This window comes from Schistocerca nitens, chromosome 1 (genome assembly GCF_023898315.1).
Source record: "Schistocerca nitens isolate TAMUIC-IGC-003100 chromosome 1, iqSchNite1.1, whole genome shotgun sequence".
Taxonomy (NCBI): domain Eukaryota; kingdom Metazoa; phylum Arthropoda; class Insecta; order Orthoptera; family Acrididae; genus Schistocerca; species Schistocerca nitens.
In genome coordinates, this window is record NC_064614.1 from 1,120,570,650 (window position 1) to 1,120,585,211 (window position 14,562).

The 14,562-nt window shown below is 48.3% G+C and overlaps 21 non-coding genes across 21 annotated transcripts; all 21 read left to right on the plus strand.

Moving 5' to 3' along the window:
• The first annotated feature begins 245 nt into the window (after window positions 1-245).
• Trnat-ugu (transfer RNA threonine (anticodon UGU)) lies at window positions 246-317 on the plus strand. The gene has a single exon. It is a non-coding gene; the product is annotated as a tRNA-Thr (tRNA).
• A 247-nt stretch (window positions 318-564) lies between these two features.
• Window positions 565-636, plus strand: Trnat-ugu (transfer RNA threonine (anticodon UGU)). Its single transcript has one exon. It is a non-coding gene; the product is annotated as a tRNA-Thr (tRNA).
• A 247-nt stretch (window positions 637-883) lies between these two features.
• Window positions 884-955, plus strand: Trnat-ugu (transfer RNA threonine (anticodon UGU)). The gene has a single exon. It is a non-coding gene; the product is annotated as a tRNA-Thr (tRNA).
• A 247-nt stretch (window positions 956-1,202) lies between these two features.
• Trnat-ugu (transfer RNA threonine (anticodon UGU)) lies at window positions 1,203-1,274 on the plus strand. The gene has a single exon. It is a non-coding gene; the product is annotated as a tRNA-Thr (tRNA).
• A 247-nt stretch (window positions 1,275-1,521) lies between these two features.
• On the plus strand, window positions 1,522-1,593 carry Trnat-ugu (transfer RNA threonine (anticodon UGU)). Its single transcript has one exon. It is a non-coding gene; the product is annotated as a tRNA-Thr (tRNA).
• Window positions 1,594-1,840: 247 nt separating this feature from the next.
• Window positions 1,841-1,912, plus strand: Trnat-ugu (transfer RNA threonine (anticodon UGU)). Its single transcript has one exon. It is a non-coding gene; the product is annotated as a tRNA-Thr (tRNA).
• A 247-nt stretch (window positions 1,913-2,159) lies between these two features.
• Window positions 2,160-2,231, plus strand: Trnat-ugu (transfer RNA threonine (anticodon UGU)). The gene has a single exon. It is a non-coding gene; the product is annotated as a tRNA-Thr (tRNA).
• Window positions 2,232-2,478: 247 nt separating this feature from the next.
• On the plus strand, window positions 2,479-2,550 carry Trnat-ugu (transfer RNA threonine (anticodon UGU)). The gene has a single exon. It is a non-coding gene; the product is annotated as a tRNA-Thr (tRNA).
• A 247-nt stretch (window positions 2,551-2,797) lies between these two features.
• Trnat-ugu (transfer RNA threonine (anticodon UGU)) lies at window positions 2,798-2,869 on the plus strand. Its single transcript has one exon. It is a non-coding gene; the product is annotated as a tRNA-Thr (tRNA).
• Window positions 2,870-3,116: 247 nt separating this feature from the next.
• On the plus strand, window positions 3,117-3,188 carry Trnat-ugu (transfer RNA threonine (anticodon UGU)). The gene has a single exon. It is a non-coding gene; the product is annotated as a tRNA-Thr (tRNA).
• Window positions 3,189-3,435: 247 nt separating this feature from the next.
• On the plus strand, window positions 3,436-3,507 carry Trnat-ugu (transfer RNA threonine (anticodon UGU)). The gene has a single exon. It is a non-coding gene; the product is annotated as a tRNA-Thr (tRNA).
• Window positions 3,508-3,754: 247 nt separating this feature from the next.
• On the plus strand, window positions 3,755-3,826 carry Trnat-ugu (transfer RNA threonine (anticodon UGU)). The gene has a single exon. It is a non-coding gene; the product is annotated as a tRNA-Thr (tRNA).
• A 247-nt stretch (window positions 3,827-4,073) lies between these two features.
• Trnat-ugu (transfer RNA threonine (anticodon UGU)) lies at window positions 4,074-4,145 on the plus strand. Its single transcript has one exon. It is a non-coding gene; the product is annotated as a tRNA-Thr (tRNA).
• A 247-nt stretch (window positions 4,146-4,392) lies between these two features.
• Window positions 4,393-4,464, plus strand: Trnat-ugu (transfer RNA threonine (anticodon UGU)). The gene has a single exon. It is a non-coding gene; the product is annotated as a tRNA-Thr (tRNA).
• A 247-nt stretch (window positions 4,465-4,711) lies between these two features.
• On the plus strand, window positions 4,712-4,783 carry Trnat-ugu (transfer RNA threonine (anticodon UGU)). Its single transcript has one exon. It is a non-coding gene; the product is annotated as a tRNA-Thr (tRNA).
• A 6,037-nt stretch (window positions 4,784-10,820) lies between these two features.
• On the plus strand, window positions 10,821-10,892 carry Trnat-ugu (transfer RNA threonine (anticodon UGU)). Its single transcript has one exon. It is a non-coding gene; the product is annotated as a tRNA-Thr (tRNA).
• A 247-nt stretch (window positions 10,893-11,139) lies between these two features.
• On the plus strand, window positions 11,140-11,211 carry Trnat-ugu (transfer RNA threonine (anticodon UGU)). Its single transcript has one exon. It is a non-coding gene; the product is annotated as a tRNA-Thr (tRNA).
• Window positions 11,212-11,458: 247 nt separating this feature from the next.
• Trnat-ugu (transfer RNA threonine (anticodon UGU)) lies at window positions 11,459-11,530 on the plus strand. Its single transcript has one exon. It is a non-coding gene; the product is annotated as a tRNA-Thr (tRNA).
• A 247-nt stretch (window positions 11,531-11,777) lies between these two features.
• On the plus strand, window positions 11,778-11,849 carry Trnat-ugu (transfer RNA threonine (anticodon UGU)). The gene has a single exon. It is a non-coding gene; the product is annotated as a tRNA-Thr (tRNA).
• Window positions 11,850-12,096: 247 nt separating this feature from the next.
• Window positions 12,097-12,168, plus strand: Trnat-ugu (transfer RNA threonine (anticodon UGU)). Its single transcript has one exon. It is a non-coding gene; the product is annotated as a tRNA-Thr (tRNA).
• Window positions 12,169-12,415: 247 nt separating this feature from the next.
• Window positions 12,416-12,487, plus strand: Trnat-ugu (transfer RNA threonine (anticodon UGU)). The gene has a single exon. It is a non-coding gene; the product is annotated as a tRNA-Thr (tRNA).
• The last annotated feature ends 2,075 nt before the right edge of the window (window positions 12,488-14,562 follow it).

Here is a 14,562-nt window from a genome sequence, read left to right on the forward strand (position 1 = left end):
ACAATTTTAAATGGGCCAATGTAATACTTTGAACCGAAAATTTCCAAATAGCGAGTCTTTTCGGGCCTGAGCCAAGATCACAGATGATGATAGATGAAAGACGGCAGCACCCCGTCAGTCATCGCTGTGGACCTCAGTGGTTGCGAATTGTTGTGGCAGAGTAAATCTTTGTACGCATTTTCTAAGCTCTGAAGTGTATTTTTCTCGACGGCTGTGGTGAACGCAAAGAAGCATACACTGCAACAGCCTCCTTAGCTCAGGGGCAGAGCACTGGTCTTGTAAACCAGGGGTCGTGAGTTCGATTCTCACAGGGGGCAGCACAATTTTAAATGGGCCAATGTAATACTTTGAACCGAAAATTTCCAAATAGCGAGTCTTTTCGGGCCTGAGCCAAGATCACAGATGATGATAGATGAAAGACGGCAGCACCCCGTCAGTCATCGCTGTGGACCTCAGTGGTTGCGAATTGTTGTGGCAGAGTAAATCTTTGTACGCATTTTCTAAGCTCTGAAGTGTATTTTTCTCGACGGCTGTGGTGAACGCAAAGAAGCATACACTGCAACAGCCTCCTTAGCTCAGGGGCAGAGCACTGGTCTTGTAAACCAGGGGTCGTGAGTTCGATTCTCACAGGGGGCAGCACAATTTTAAATGGGCCAATGTAATACTTTGAACCGAAAATTTCCAAATAGCGAGTCTTTTCGGGCCTGAGCCAAGATCACAGATGATGATAGATGAAAGACGGCAGCACCCCGTCAGTCATCGCTGTGGACCTCAGTGGTTGCGAATTGTTGTGGCAGAGTAAATCTTTGTACGCATTTTCTAAGCTCTGAAGTGTATTTTTCTCGACGGCTGTGGTGAACGCAAAGAAGCATACACTGCAACAGCCTCCTTAGCTCAGGGGCAGAGCACTGGTCTTGTAAACCAGGGGTCGTGAGTTCGATTCTCACAGGGGGCAGCACAATTTTAAATGGGCCAATGTAATACTTTGAACCGAAAATTTCCAAATAGCGAGTCTTTTCGGGCCTGAGCCAAGATCACAGATGATGATAGATGAAAGACGGCAGCACCCCGTCAGTCATCGCTGTGGACCTCAGTGGTTGCGAATTGTTGTGGCAGAGTAAATCTTTGTACGCATTTTCTAAGCTCTGAAGTGTATTTTTCTCGACGGCTGTGGTGAACGCAAAGAAGCATACACTGCAACAGCCTCCTTAGCTCAGGGGCAGAGCACTGGTTTTGTAAACCAGGGGTCGTGAGTTCGATTCTCACAGGGGGCAGCACAATTTTAAATGGGCCAATGTAATACTTTGAACCGAAAATTTCCAAATAGCGAGTCTTTTCGGGCCTGAGCCAAGATCACAGATGATGATAGATGAAAGACGGCAGCACCCCGTCAGTCATCGCTGTGGACCTCAGTGGTTGCGAATTGTTGTGGCAGAGTAAATCTTTGTACGCATTTTCTAAGCTCTGAAGTGTATTTTTCTCGACGGCTGTGGTGAACGCAAAGAAGCATACACTGCAACAGCCTCCTTAGCTCAGGGGCAGAGCACTGGTCTTGTAAACCAGGGGTCGTGAGTTCGATTCTCACAGGGGGCAGCACAATTTTAAATGGGCCAATGTAATACTTTGAACCGAAAATTTCCAAATAGCGAGTCTTTTCGGGCCTGAGCCAAGATCACAGATGATGATAGATGAAAGACGGCAGCACCCCGTCAGTCATCGCTGTGGACCTCAGTGGTTGCGAATTGTTGTGGCAGAGTAAATCTTTGTACGCATTTTCTAAGCTCTGAAGTGTATTTTTCTCGACGGCTGTGGTGAACGCAAAGAAGCATACACTGCAACAGCCTCCTTAGCTCAGGGGCAGAGCACTGGTCTTGTAAACCAGGGGTCGTGAGTTCGATTCTCACAGGGGGCAGCACAATTTTAAATGGGCCAATGTAATACTTTGAACCGAAAATTTCCAAATAGCGAGTCTTTTCGGGCCTGAGCCAAGATCACAGATGATGATAGATGAAAGACGGCAGCACCCCGTCAGTCATCGCTGTGGACCTCAGTGGTTGCGAATTGTTGTGGCAGAGTAAATCTTTGTACGCATTTTCTAAGCTCTGAAGTGTATTTTTCTCGACGGCTGTGGTGAACGCAAAGAAGCATACACTGCAACAGCCTCCTTAGCTCAGGGGCAGAGCACTGGTCTTGTAAACCAGGGGTCGTGAGTTCGATTCTCACAGGGGGCAGCACAATTTTAAATGGGCCAATGTAATACTTTGAACCGAAAATTTCCAAATAGCGAGTCTTTTCGGGCCTGAGCCAAGATCACAGATGATGATAGATGAAAGACGGCAGCACCCCGTCAGTCATCGCTGTGGACCTCAGTGGTTGCGAATTGTTGTGGCAGAGTAAATCTTTGTACGCATTTTCTAAGCTCTGAAGTGTATTTTTCTCGACGGCTGTGGTGAACGCAAAGAAGCATACACTGCAACAGCCTCCTTAGCTCAGGGGCAGAGCACTGGTCTTGTAAACCAGGGGTCGTGAGTTCGATTCTCACAGGGGGCAGCACAATTTTAAATGGGCCAATGTAATACTTTGAACCGAAAATTTCCAAATAGCGAGTCTTTTCGGGCCTGAGCCAAGATCACAGATGATGATAGATGAAAGACGGCAGCACCCCGTCAGTCATCGCTGTGGACCTCAGTGGTTGCGAATTGTTGTGGCAGAGTAAATCTTTGTACGCATTTTCTAAGCTCTGAAGTGTATTTTTCTCGACGGCTGTGGTGAACGCAAAGAAGCATACACTGCAACAGCCTCCTTAGCTCAGGGGCAGAGCACTGGTCTTGTAAACCAGGGGTCGTGAGTTCGATTCTCACAGGGGGCAGCACAATTTTAAATGGGCCAATGTAATACTTTGAACCGAAAATTTCCAAATAGCGAGTCTTTTCGGGCCTGAGCCAAGATCACAGATGATGATAGATGAAAGACGGCAGCACCCCGTCAGTCATCGCTGTGGACCTCAGTGGTTGCGAATTGTTGTGGCAGAGTAAATCTTTGTACGCATTTTCTAAGCTCTGAAGTGTATTTTTCTCGACGGCTGTGGTGAACGCAAAGAAGCATACACTGCAACAGCCTCCTTAGCTCAGGGGCAGAGCACTGGTTTTGTAAACCAGGGGTCGTGAGTTCGATTCTCACAGGGGGCAGCACAATTTTAAATGGGCCAATGTAATACTTTGAACCGAAAATTTCCAAATAGCGAGTCTTTTCGGGCCTGAGCCAAGATCACAGATGATGATAGATGAAAGACGGCAGCACCCCGTCAGTCATCGCTGTGGACCTCAGTGGTTGCGAATTGTTGTGGCAGAGTAAATCTTTGTACGCATTTTCTAAGCTCTGAAGTGTATTTTTCTCGACGGCTGTGGTGAACGCAAAGAAGCATACACTGCAACAGCCTCCTTAGCTCAGGGGCAGAGCACTGGTCTTGTAAACCAGGGGTCGTGAGTTCGATTCTCACAGGGGGCAGCACAATTTTAAATGGGCCAATGTAATACTTTGAACCGAAAATTTCCAAATAGCGAGTCTTTTCGGGCCTGAGCCAAGATCACAGATGTTGATAGATGAAAGACGGCAGCACCCCGTCAGTCATCGCTGTGGACCTCAGTGGTTGCGAATTGTTGTGGCAGAGTAAATCTTTGTACGCATTTTCTAAGCTCTGAAGTGTATTTTTCTCGACGGCTGTGGTGAACGCAAAGAAGCATACACTGCAACAGCCTCCTTAGCTCAGGGGCAGAGCACTGGTCTTGTAAACCAGGGGTCGTGAGTTCGATTCTCACAGGGGGCAGCACAATTTTAAATGGGCCAATGTAATACTTTGAACCGAAAATTTCCAAATAGCGAGTCTTTTCGGGCCTGAGCCAAGATCACAGATGATGATAGATGAAAGACGGCAGCACCCCGTCAGTCATCGCTGTGGACCTCAGTGGTTGCGAATTGTTGTGGCAGAGTAAATCTTTGTACGCATTTTCTAAGCTCTGAAGTGTATTTTTCTCGACGGCTGTGGTGAACGCAAAGAAGCATACACTGCAACAGCCTCCTTAGCTCAGGGGCAGAGCACTGGTCTTGTAAACCAGGGGTCGTGAGTTCGATTCTCACAGGGGGCAGCACAATTTTAAATGGGCCAATGTAATACTTTGAACCGAAAATTTCCAAATAGCGAGTCTTTTCGGGCCTGAGCCAAGATCACAGATGATGATAGATGAAAGACGGCAGCACCCCGTCAGTCATCGCTGTGGACCTCAGTGGTTGCGAATTGTTGTGGCAGAGTAAATCTTTGTACGCATTTTCTAAGCTCTGAAGTGTATTTTTCTCGACGGCTGTGGTGAACGCAAAGAAGCATACACTGCAACAGCCTCCTTAGCTCAGGGGCAGAGCACTGGTCTTGTAAACCAGGGGTCGTGAGTTCGATTCTCACAGGGGGCAGCACAATTTTAAATGGGCCAATGTAATACTTTGAACCGAAAATTTCCAAATAGCGAGTCTTTTCGGGCCTGAGCCAAGATCACAGATGATGATAGATGAAAGACGGCAGCACCCCGTCAGTCATCGCTGTGGACCTCAGTGGTTGCGAATTGTTGTGGCAGAGTAAATCTTTGTACGCATTTTCTAAGCTCTGAAGTGTATTTTTCTCGACGGCTGTGGTGAACGCAAAGAAGCATACACTGCAACAGCCTCCTTAGCTCAGGGGCAGAGCACTGGTCTTGTAAACCAGGGGTCGTGAGTTCGATTCTCACAGGGGGCAGCACAATTTTAAATGGGCCAATGTAATACTTTGAACCGAAAATTTCCAAATAGCGAGTCTTTTCGGGCCTGAGCCAAGATCACAGATGATGATAGATGAAAGACGGCAGCACCCCGTCAGTCATCGCTGTGGACCTCAGTGGTTGCGAATTGTTGTGGCAGAGTAAATCTTTGTACGCATTTTCTAAGCTCTGAAGTGTATTTTTCTCATCAGTTCCGCTTTAGACGCCGTGCAGTGTGGACGTGCCTAGTCTTCCGCTCCGCCGTAGCGTTACGTATAGTGGACTATCGTTTTTGTTTACGTGTTGTGTTGCAACGTCTGTGAGTGTTTCTCCGTCGTTGTTTCGTACCTTGTGTTAGTTTCTGTCTTTCTTTCAGTGTGTTTTGTGTAGCGGTTTCGACCGCATAGTTTGAAAATGTCGTCCCAGGTTATTCCTCGTCAGGCTACAGTTAGTTTTACTTTTGACATGTCAACCCGCCATGTGCAACCTAGTTCCCTTGAGATCCATGACTGGTTGGTCGATAGCTTTGGTGTTCATTCGGATCAGGTGCACACTGCTTATTTTGATACCGAACTGTATGTTTTCTTTGTTAAGTTTATGGACCCACTTCAGGTTGATAAAATTCTTTCTAAATATGGTCATCAAGTTCTCTTTCGGCATCGGGATAATTCTGTAAGTACCGTGCTGCTTTCCAATGCTTCCATTACGTACACCAGTGTTCGTGTTTACAACCTTCCACCGGAGGTGGATAATGTCTATCTTAAGGAGGGTCTACAAAAGTATGGTGATGTAAAGAGCATTCGCCTTGAACGCTGGTCAAGCCAACATCGCCTGCAATGTTACAGTGGTATTCGTTCAGTCGAAATGCACGTTAAGCAGAATATTCCATCTCACCTGCAGATCGGTGGATATCGTGTCCATATAACATATAGTGGTCAGGTTGGCACCTGTTTTTTGTGCAATGAAAGTGGTCACGTGCGTACCGACTGTCCGCGGAGGGTATTTGTTTTAAAAAATTCTCTCGAACAGCGTCGCAAGTTAACGGTCGCCGACCTCGTTGCAGGTGGTTCTGCTCTTGGTGTAGCACAGTCCACTGGTAGTAGCGCCCCGCCACAGGTTTTGCGCACCCCTGACACAGAATTTCCTCCTTTGCGTGCTAAATCTGATGTTGTTCCGTCTGTCCCTCAGGTGGGTGTGCCACTTTTGAATAATAAGAGGCGTCGCCCACACGATGGCAATAGTACGGATGAGGATCTCCCTGAGATGCCCCAGTCCGAGCGACCGGCATCCTCCGAGCCATTGTGTACTGTAGCTGCTCCCTGCCCTCCTGAGGTAGCGGTTCCGGTGGCGGCTGCTGACGCCCCTCCGGCCTCCGACGCAGCTTCTCTCGAGTCGGATTGTCGGTCGGGCCTGTTGGCGGCGTCTTCCGAACCGACTTCGTTGTCACAACAAGTGGAGCCGCGACAACTTCCTGCTTCGCTGCCCCATACCTCTGCCAGCGGTGCTGCTCCGCTTCCTTCCAACTTTGCGGTCTCGGACCTTCCTGCTCACGTTTCGCCTCCGTGCAGTCCATGTTTGCCGGATGCTAGTGTCGGTGTTGACCATTCCGTTTTGTCGGATGTTTCCCCCGCGACCCCGGATCCCGGATGTGGACCGGCGCGGGTGGTGTCGGATACAGAACTTGACCCTCCTACGTCACCGGCGGCTGAAGCTTCCTTGCCCGTCAGCCGACGCAAGTTACGCGTTCAGCCGAACGTTAATGCTGTTCGTAAAAAACCGAAGCGTAAGGGATCCGCGGATCGGGGTAGCAGTCCCCCTCCCTCGGATGCCTCCGTCTCCCCTGCTATGGACTGTGACGCTGGTGCGTCGCTGTAGGTGATTTCCTCTCTCGCTTTTCTCTCTATGGTTCAAGCATACACCTTTCTTACCTTAAATGTTAACCGTATTGAGTCCGACGTTCGCATTGCCTCTTTGCGGCAGTTTATTTACGACGCCTGTGCGGACGTAGTGTTTTTGCAGGAAGTGTTGTTTTCTGATCTCTCTCTACCTGGATTTCAAACTGTTTTTAATGTCGCGCCGGAATATTCAACAGGAACTGCTCTTTTCTTTCGAGAGGGCATTCCTATTACTGACATTGAATTCCTTGACTCTGGCCGTGGGATTGGTTGTCGTCTTTTTGATCTCCGCCTCGTTGTTTTGTATGCCCCCTCTGGTTCGGGTCACACTGTGACTCGATCGCGCTTTTATAAGGAAGAGCTTATTTATCTTTTGCGCCAGAGTCCTCGGAGTCTCCTGCTCGGAGGCGATTTTAATTGTGTTTTACGCCCTGAAGACCAGTCTCCCAATTTTAATTATTGCCGCGATTTACATGACTTAGTTCGTACGATGCATCTGCGTGACGTTTGGGAACACAAATATCCCACCCTGGTGAAATATACGTTTTTTACCGCGTCCTCATGCAGTAGACTCGACAGATTCTACTTCTCTGAATTTTTATGTGATAAAATTCTTTCTGTCGACGTTATTCCTACTAGTTTTTCTGACCATTGTGCTTTTACTGCAACTATAAATCTTAGTCACCAACCTGCAAAACTTTATCGTTCCCAGTGGATGTTAAATGTTTCCCACCTTGCCGACAGTGCTATAGATGATGTTATAAGTGCCGTGTGGGAGCGATGTCTTCGCTCTGTCCCGCGTTACCCCTCCTTGCTGGTATGGTGGACTGCGTTTGCCAAGCCCAAGATTCGTCAGACTTTGATTTTTTACTGTGCTGCAAGGGCGCGTGATTTTAAGAACACGTATGAATATTACTACTCTGTCCTGCGTGAACTATATGATGCGGCGGGTACCTCTCCTCTGCGGATCCATGATGTTCGTCGTATTAAAGCCAAGCTCTTGAGCCTTAAACGACGACAGATGGATGGTCTGCGAGTTAAGTCGAAACCTCACTCTCTTGTTGAAGGTGAACTGACATCCTTGTACCACCTGCTACGGCATCAGACTCGTCGTCGTCGCTCCTTCATCTCTTCTCTTACGGTGGATGATGGACGGCAGCTTATTGCACAGGAGGAAATGGTTCGTGCTCTCCATCAGTATTACGCTAGTCTCTATTCTGCCGATGATTCTGGTGAGTCTCTTTCGGATGATGTCCTTGGGGATCTAACTGCGACGATCGCGCCTGACGCGAACGGCGAATTTCTCCGGGAGTTCCAGGTAGATGATGTTTTCGATTTTATTGCTCGCTCTCCGTCCAGTAAATCGCCGGGTCCAGACGGCCTGCCTAAAGAATTTTATCTCCGTTTTTGGCCTCTTTTGGGTGGCATTTTTACGCAGATTTTAAATGAGATTGTCAGGGGGATGGATGTGCCTGCCGATTTTAAAGTAGGGAAAATTGTTTTAATTCCGAAGTCCTCTGGTCGTTTATCTGCTGCCAATCTTCGTCCGCTCACATTGCTGAACTTTGACTACAAGACAGCTGCTAGGGCGCTCAATAGCCGGTTGTCTTCTCTGCTTCGGGGTGTGATTGGTGCACATCAATGTTGTTTTCATGATAGATCTATTCTGACCCCAGTAGCCGAATATCGGGATGTTATCTCGGTTGCGGCGGTTACAAACGTACATTGTGCCTTTGCTTTCCTTGATTTTTATAAGGCTTTTGATCACGTCAGTCATGTGTTTTTAGATCGTGTTTTAGGTACAATAGGTTTTAACGCTTCATCACGTGGTGTTCTTGGCAATTTGTATAGGGGAATAACTGCTCGGGTGTCAGTCAATGGGCAGCTGACGCCGCCCATTGCTATCCGCCGCGGGGTGCCTCAGGGTAGTCCGCTCTCTATGTCTTTATTCGTATTGTCCCTGGAACCGCTGCTTCGGACTATTGTTCTCAAGCTTCATGGTATGACCCTCTCTGGTGGGAAGCTCACTGTTAAGGCATATGCGGATGATGTCGTTGTTCTCCTCCGTCACCGTGATGATATCCCGTTGTTGAAAGGGGCAGTTGATGCATACTGTCGTGTCTCTGGAGCGCGGCTCAATCAGGGTAAATGTAAGTTCCTTGATATTCGGGGATTTCGCGATGCTGATGTCCCTTGGGCCACTTTTGTCGATCGCCATACGTCCTTGGGGATTATCATTGATCGATGTCCTCTAAAAATGGCGGCTCTTAATTGGAAATCTGTCACCGAGAAGATACAGGGGGCTCTGATGGTCCATGAGCAGCGCTCTGCTACCATTTTGCAAAAAGTCAGAATCTTAGACACCTACGTTCTATGTAAAGCTTATTATGTTGCTCAGCTGTTCCCACTTCCCATGATGGTGGCGAAAAGGTTGCGCCAATTGTCTAGCAGATTTATATGGAAGGGCCATCTATTCAAGTTACGTTACGAGGTAATGACGAAACCGCGTATTTCCGGAGGCTTGGGCCTCTCTGACATTACTCGCAAGGCGTCTGCTTTGTACGTCCGCCGTACGACTCTAATTGTTACGCAAGAGGTGACTTCAATTACATCCAGGCTTTTTACTGTTGTGCGTCCGGAGAGCCTTGCTCCACCTGTCGATGTCGGTCGCCTCAATTTTCAGTTGAAACACATCCGGGAATTTTACATTGCGGTGAGTTACCTCGGTGACGTCTTCATGCGACGACCGGTGCCAACGACCAAGGGCTTGATTGCCCGCTGGGAGGGGCTGGCCGGTCCCAATCCAATAGAACTGGCGTCTCCATCCGTGTCCTGGAGGAACGTCTGGAAGAATGTTAGTCTGCCGATCCACTCTATGGCTGTGGCGTCCACATGGTATAGGGTAATTAATAATTTGGTCCCCACCAATGTACGTCTGCACCGTATTGGTCTTTCTGACACGGACAACTGTACTCGGTGTGGTCTCCTGGATACCCTTGAGCATCGATTCACCTGCTGTGGGCACCTTGCTAATTGGCGTTGGCTCAGGAAACAACTTGCTTTTGTCACTAGGTCTGCTGAAGCCTCTTATACTATTGACATCATCGTCCGGCCCGATTCTTCCTTTTTTCCGCGAACGAAGCTCAATACCGTCATGTGGTTGATTGGCCATTTCGTACATTTTGTCAACAGTTGTCATGAAGAGGATGGACACCTAGCGTTTCGGCAGTACATGCTTACTGCTTACTGGCAGCGCTTGCGATTGCCAGGCCTCCGTGATGATTTTGCAAATATGCTTAGCCTGACATTTGAAAGAGAGGGTGTTGGCTAAGGTCACATGTGTGAGCCGTTTTCTTTTACACTGTTTCTGGATTTGCCGCTTTTATGTATGTTTTCTTCTCTATACCAGGACTGAGGTTTTCGTGGACCTTTAGGGCGCACAAGAAAAACGAACGAGAGACCAAGAACCAAGACAGTAGGGGATAGTACGACGCCCTTGTACAGGTGACATTCGGAAACTGGACGGTGGAGTCATCGTGGCCAGGCCTCAGACTTCGACCCCTGCCCACTTTGTTTCCGCAGGCCTGAATCTCGCTGTCACCTCTAACTTTTCCACAATGAAAACAATAAACTAAGAAAAAGAAACAAGAGGTAAATCGAAGAGAACAAGGAAGAAAGAAAAAAAATGTGGTAAAGCACCGGTCTAAAACAAGGGGAAAAAAAATAAAAAAAAAATAAAAAAAAGGGGCAGAGCACAGGTCTTGTAATAAAAAAAAAAAGGGGTATGATTCCTGCTTAGGAAATACAATATTTAAAAAAAAAAAAAAAAAAAAAAAGGGGCAGAGCACTGGTCTTGTAAACCAGGGGTCGTGAGTTCGATTCTCACAGGGGGCAGCACAATTTTAAATGGGCCAATGTAATACTTTGAACCGAAAATTTCCAAATAGCGAGTCTTTTCGGGCCTGAGCCAAGATCACAGATGATGATAGATGAAAGACGGCAGCACCCCGTCAGTCATCGCTGTGGACCTCAGTGGTTGCGAATTGTTGTGGCAGAGTAAATCTTTGTACGCATTTTCTAAGCTCTGAAGTGTATTTTTCTCGACGGCTGTGGTGAACGCAAAGAAGCATACACTGCAACAGCCTCCTTAGCTCAGGGGCAGAGCACTGGTCTTGTAAACCAGGGGTCGTGAGTTCGATTCTCACAGGGGGCAGCACAATTTTAAATGGGCCAATGTAATACTTTGAACCGAAAATTTCCAAATAGCGAGTCTTTTCGGGCCTGAGCCAAGATCACAGATGATGATAGATGAAAGACGGCAGCACCCCGTCAGTCATCGCTGTGGACCTCAGTGGTTGCGAATTGTTGTGGCAGAGTAAATCTTTGTACGCATTTTCTAAGCTCTGAAGTGTATTTTTCTCGACGGCTGTGGTGAACGCAAAGAAGCATACACTGCAACAGCCTCCTTAGCTCAGGGGCAGAGCACTGGTCTTGTAAACCAGGGGTCGTGAGTTCGATTCTCACAGGGGGCAGCACAATTTTAAATGGGCCAATGTAATACTTTGAACCGAAAATTTCCAAATAGCGAGTCTTTTCGGGCCTGAGCCAAGATCACAGATGATGATAGATGAAAGACGGCAGCACCCCGTCAGTCATCGCTGTGGACCTCAGTGGTTGCGAATTGTTGTGGCAGAGTAAATCTTTGTACGCATTTTCTAAGCTCTGAAGTGTATTTTTCTCGACGGCTGTGGTGAACGCAAAGAAGCATACACTGCAACAGCCTCCTTAGCTCAGGGGCAGAGCACTGGTCTTGTAAACCAGGGGTCGTGAGTTCGATTCTCACAGGGGGCAGCACAATTTTAAATGGGCCAATGTAATACTTTGAACCGAAAATTTCCAAATAGCGAGTCTTTTCGGGCCTGAGCCAAGATCACAGATGATGATAGATGAAAGACGGCAGCACCCCGTCAGTCATCGCTGTGGACCTCAGTGGTTGCGAATTGTTGTGGCAGAGTAAATCTTTGTACGCATTTTCTAAGCTCTGAAGTGTATTTTTCTCGACGGCTGTGGTGAACGCAAAGAAGCATACACTGCAACAGCCTCCTTAGCTCAGGGGCAGATCACTGGTCTTGTAAACCAGGGGTCGTGAGTTCGATTCTCACAGGGGGCAGCACAATTTTAAATGGGCCAATGTAATACTTTGAACCGAAAATTTCCAAATAGCGAGTCTTTTCGGGCCTGAGCCAAGATCACAGATGATGATAGATGAAAGACGGCAGCACCCCGTCAGTCATCGCTGTGGACCTCAGTGGTTGCGAATTGTTGTGGCAGAGTAAATCTTTGTACGCATTTTCTAAGCTCTGAAGTGTATTTTTCTCGACGGCTGTGGTGAACGCAAAGAAGCATACACTGCAACAGCCTCCTTAGCTCAGGGGCAGAGCACTGGTCTTGTAAACCAGGGGTCGTGAGTTCGATTCTCACAGGGGGCAGCACAATTTTAAATGGGCCAATGTAATACTTTGAACCGAAAATTTCCAAATAGCGAGTCTTTTCGGGCCTGAGCCAAGATCACAGATGATGATAGATGAAAGACGGCAGCACCCCGTCAGTCATCGCTGTGGACCTCAGTGGTTGCGAATTGTTGTGGCAGAGTAAATCTTTGTACGCATTTTCTAAGCTCTGAAGTGTATTTTTCTCGACGGCTGTGGTGAACGCAAAGAAGCATACACTGCAACAGCCTCCTTAGCTCAGGGGCAGAGCACTGGTCTTGTAAACCAGGGGTCGTGAGTTCGATTCTCACAGGGGGCAGCACAATTTTAAATGGGCCAATGTAATACTTTGAACCGAAAATTTCCAAATAGCGAGTCTTTTCGGGCCTGAGCCAAGATCACAGATGATGATAGATGAAAGACGGCAGCACCCCGTCAGTCATCGCTGTGGACCTCAGTGGTTGCGAATTGTTGTGGCAGAGTAAATCTTTGTACGCATTTTCTAAGCTCTGAAGTGTATTTTTCTCGACGGCTGTGGTGAACGCTAAGAAGCATACACTGCAACAGCCTCCTTAGCTCAGGGGTCAGTTCCGCTGTAGACGCCGTGCAGTGTGGACGTGCCTAGTCTTCCGCTCCGCCGTAGCGTTACGTATAGTGGACTATCGTTTTTGTTTACGTGTTGTGTTGCAACGTCTGTGAGTGTTTCTCCGTCATTGTTTCGTACCTTGTGTTACCTTCTGTCCTTCTTTCAGTGTGTTTTGTGTAGCGGTTTCGACCGCATAGTTTGAAAATGTCGTCCCAGGTTATTCCTCGTCAGGCTACAGTTAGTTTTACTTTTGACAAGTCAACCCGCCATGTGCAACCTAGTTCCCTTGAGATCCATGACTGGTTGGTCGATAGCTTTGGTGTTCATTCGGCTCAGGTGCACACTGCTTATTTTGATACCGAACTGTATGTTTTCTTTGTTAAGTTTATGGACCCACTTCAGGTTGATAAAATTCTTTCTAAATATGGTCATCAAGTTCTCTTTCGGCATCGGGATGATTCTGTCAGTACCGTGTTGCTTTCCAATGCTTCCATTACGTACACCAGTGTTCGTGTTTACAACCTTCCGCCGGAGGTGGATAATGTCTATCTTAAGGAGGGTCTACAAAAGTATGGTGATGTTAAGAGCATTCGCCTTGAACGCTGGTCAAGCCAACATCGCCTGCAATGTTACAGTGGTATTCGTTCAGTCGAAATGCACATTAAGCAGAATATTCCATCTCACCTGCAGATCGGTGGATATCGTGTTCATGTCACATATAGTGGTCAGGTTGGCACGTGTTTTTTGTGCAATGAAAGTGGTCACGTGCGTACCGACTGTCCGCGGAGGGTTTTTGTTTTAAAAAATTCTCTCGAACAGCGTCGCAAGTTAACGGTCGCTGACCTCGTTGCAGGTGGTTCTACTCTTGGTGTAGCACAGTCCAATGTTCGTAGCGCCCCGCCACAGGTTTTGCACACCCCTGACACAGAATTTCCTCCATTGCGTGCTAAATCTGATGCTGTTCCGTCTGTCCCTCAGGTGGGTGTGCCTCTATTGCATAATAAGAGGCGTCGCCCACAAGATGGAAATAGTACGGATGAGGATCTCCCTGAGATGCCCCAGTCCGAGCGACCGGCATCCTCCGAGCCACCGTGTAGTGTCGATGCTCCCTGCCCTCCTGAGGTAGCGGTTCCGGTGGCGGCTGCTGACGCCCCTCCGGCCTCCGACGCGGCTTCTCTCGAGTCGGATCGTCGGTCGGGCCGGTTGGCGCCGTCTTCCCAACCGACTTCGTTGTCACAACAAGTGGAGCCGCAACAACTTCCTGCTTCGCTGCCCCACAGCTCTGCCAGCGGAGCTGCTCCGCTTCCTTCCACCTTTGCAGCCTCGGACCTTCCTGCTCACATTTCGCCTCCGTGTAGTCCATGTTTGCCGGATGCTAGTGTCGATGTCGACCATTCCGTTTCGTCGGATGTTTCCCCCGCGACCCCGGATCCCGGATGTGGACCGGCGCGGGTGGTGTCGGATACAGAACTTGACCCTCCTACGTCACCGGCGGCTGAAGCTTCCTTGCCCGTCAGCCGACGCAAGTTACGCGTTCAGCCGAACGTTAATGCTGTTCGTAAAAAACCGAAGCGTAAGGGATCCGCGGAACGGGGTAGCAGTCCCCCTCCCTCGGATGCCTCCGTCTCCCCTGCAATGGACTGTGACGTTGGTGCGTCAGTGTAGGTGATTTCTTCTCTCGCTTTTCTCTCTATGGTTCAAGCATACACCTTTCTTACCTTAAATGTTAACCGTATTGAGTCCGACGTTCGCATTGCCTCTTTGCGGCAGTTTATTTACGACGCCTGTGCGGACGTAGTGTTTTTGCA